This window comes from Mastacembelus armatus, chromosome 7 (assembly GCF_900324485.2).
Source record: "Mastacembelus armatus chromosome 7, fMasArm1.2, whole genome shotgun sequence".
In the NCBI taxonomy this organism is placed as follows: domain Eukaryota; kingdom Metazoa; phylum Chordata; class Actinopteri; order Synbranchiformes; family Mastacembelidae; genus Mastacembelus; species Mastacembelus armatus.
The window spans coordinates 14,391,962-14,395,027 of NC_046639.1; positions in this window are offsets into that span (position 1 = coordinate 14,391,962).

The following is a 3,066-nucleotide window of genomic DNA, read 5'->3' on the forward strand; positions in this document are numbered from 1 at the left end:
CACATAATTCACCAAAGTAAAGCTATCGGTTCACTGTTATGTTTGTGTTGTTTGGATCTTACATCGTCCATTAATAGCACGTTTTCCCTCCACTAAAAAGTTCCATCATGGCTCCTCCTTTGGCCGATGTTGGGGGTGGTTGTAGTACAGTCAACAACTGATCTGAGCTCAGCTTCTTGTGATTACATCAATTCGACTGCAGTGCAGTACTCTGACTATGTGTGGTAGAACTGATTTCATTGATTCTATTGGTCAGAATGACCTTATAACCCTCAACCGGATTGGTGTAGATAGAATATCATCTGGCTACACTGGACACAATTGGTTACATTCGTGTACATGAAGTGATTTTAAAACTGATGAAAAAAGTATAGCCTATATTCTTTTACAATTTGGGCAATTTCACAACGCAGATCACAGTTGTTAAAAATGTTCACATTTAGTTTGTAGTAGTATTGTGTCAAGCTGGGGACATAGTAGACGATTTTAAAATCTTAACCGATTTTAAAATCATGGGGGCCCATACAGTTTCAGACAATTTTTGAAAGTAGTATTTCCTCTTGACGCATACGCTACATGATTCTATTGTGGTAACGTTATGTCTTGCACAATACGTTAAAAAGACACCGGTGTTGGGATAATTAAACAAGCGTGTCTTCTTTATCAATGCTCCTTTTGGTGCTCGTTTTTTGTTCGTTACTATGTTTATGTGGCGTAAAAAATACACAACATCCGGTTGGCGACATTTTCCGTGCTGCTTGCTCTCATTGGCTATTGTGGGCATTCCACCGGAGAGTCCCTGGCCAGGAATAAAAATATAAAACGTTTGATATGTAGACCTACAATCGAGGCTCCGAGCCGAGCAGGAGCAGTAAAATAATCGTGTTGTCTGACCCACACACCTGCGGATTGTTTAGACAAATAATAGGCCGCGACAAACCCCGATTCGGGTCACGCCCCCACAATAACTGGCTTGAGAGAGCACAATGATATGCTTGTTTTCATATGGTACGTACTTAATTCTGGTGGTGAGGTTAAATGTAGTGTTCAAAGATTATGATAGCTACTACTATATCAAACATATAAGATTTTTTTTGTAAAGTGCCTTGTACCTTAAATTAATACTTTTAAAGTTTTTAATACTCTAATCAACATGGGCATGGACAAACATGGATGCTTTATGCAAATGTAGGGCAGCAAATATGTCAAAGATGGTAGATATGTTTTTCAAAGAACTTGTTTATGTCTATTAAACATATAGAAAAAACACAAGTTCCCATTATTTCTCTGTCTTTGCACTGAGCCAGTTGCTCAAACAGACAAGCCTGTTTACATTTTCAGATGACAGGGCAGCTCGCTTTTTCTGAACAACATGCCCTGAAAGTGAAAACAGTCTTTCACAAGGTATAGATGTGGCAGGTGTTGCATAAGTATCTGCAGACATCATTTAGTAAATGAATTTACCAGTCAGAAGACCTTTTTCTTTCTCTATTTCTGTTTGCTGCTGCACTCTGTACCGTCTATGGCTGCATTTTCGATTTCTCCTACTACGGGCTAGGCCACAGGTCAAACAGGAAATGTACGCTGCGTTAATCGCATGTTGTTAAAATTAGTGCAGTTAAAATGAGTTTGCTTTAACACGTTAATTTTGACAGCCCTAATATATATGCTGCTGGTTTCAATGAAACCTTGCAGTTTTGGTGTTTAGCTATTAAGGCCATTAATTTCAGTAGCACTTACCATGTATGAGCATGTTCAGACAGACACATAGACACATTCAAAATCTATCCCTATTTAAACATCCACAGTAGTGTAGGAATATTTTAGTATTAACTGTGAAACCTTGTTGCTGCTGCTGTAATTATTTGAGTCATGCTGCGTTCCAGTGTCAACTACAAGTGAATAAGTAGTTGCTATTTTAGCCTGTTGTAGAGACTTATGGCAAAAATGAATTAAGTGAATTATGATGATTATATTATGGGCTGTTGTTTTCCTTGAATTGGTGATGTGACAAGTCTACTGAAAGAAATGTAGTTTAATTAACCAAACTTTGCAACCGAATGTGAACTGGCTGGAATGACAATCAGCACCTCAAAATCCAAGGCCATGGTTCTCAACTGGAAAAAAGTGGCTTGCCATCTCCAGGACAGGGGAGACATCCTGCTTCAGGTGGAGGAGTTTAAGTATCTTGGGATCTTGTTCATGAGTGAGGGTAGGACGGAATGTGAGACTGACAGATGGATTGGTGCCTAGGCAGCAGCAATGCGGTTGATGTATTGGTCCGTTGTGGTGAAGGAGCTGAGCTGAAAGGCAAAACTCTCGATTTACCAGTCAATCTACGTTCCTACTCTCACCTATGGTCATGAGCTTTCACTAATGCCTGGAAGGTCAAGATCTTGAATACAAGTGGCTGAAATGAGCTTCTTTCAGTGGGTGGCCGGACGTGAGGTATAGGATATAGATAGGTTGAGGAGCTCGGAGTAGAGCCCCTGCTCCTCCACATTGAGAGGAGCCAGCTGAGGTGGCATAGGCATTTGTTCTGGATGCCTCCTGGGCACCTGCCTGGGGAGGTGTTTTGGCCATGTCGCATTGGGAAGAGGCCCCAGGGAAGACCCAGGACACGCTGGAGGAACTGTCTCTCGGCTGACCTGGGAACACCTTGGTGTCCCCCTGGAAGAGCTGGAGGAAGTGTCCAGGGAAAAGGAAGTCTGGGCATCCCTGCTTAGGCTGCTGTACCTGCGACCCAGCCCTGGATAAGCGGAAGAAGATGGATGGATGGGTGGATAGATAAACTTTGTAAATAGGCTTTGTTAGTTGTTCTAAAAGTGATTTCAGTGGTATTTATTTTGTTTTACCCATGGCTAAGGCTCGTCAAAAGACTTAACATCCCAGAAGAAATGAATAACATTTTTGTAAATAGACCATGCAGTTTGAAGTACATCTGGCATAGTTCTCCATGCTTCTGAGTTTTATTCTGCTTTATTTTGACAAGTCTTAGGAATATTCATTACAAGTCAAAGCTAGTGTTTATGTTTGCCTGACTCTTATGGTGTTTGTGCAGGTCTC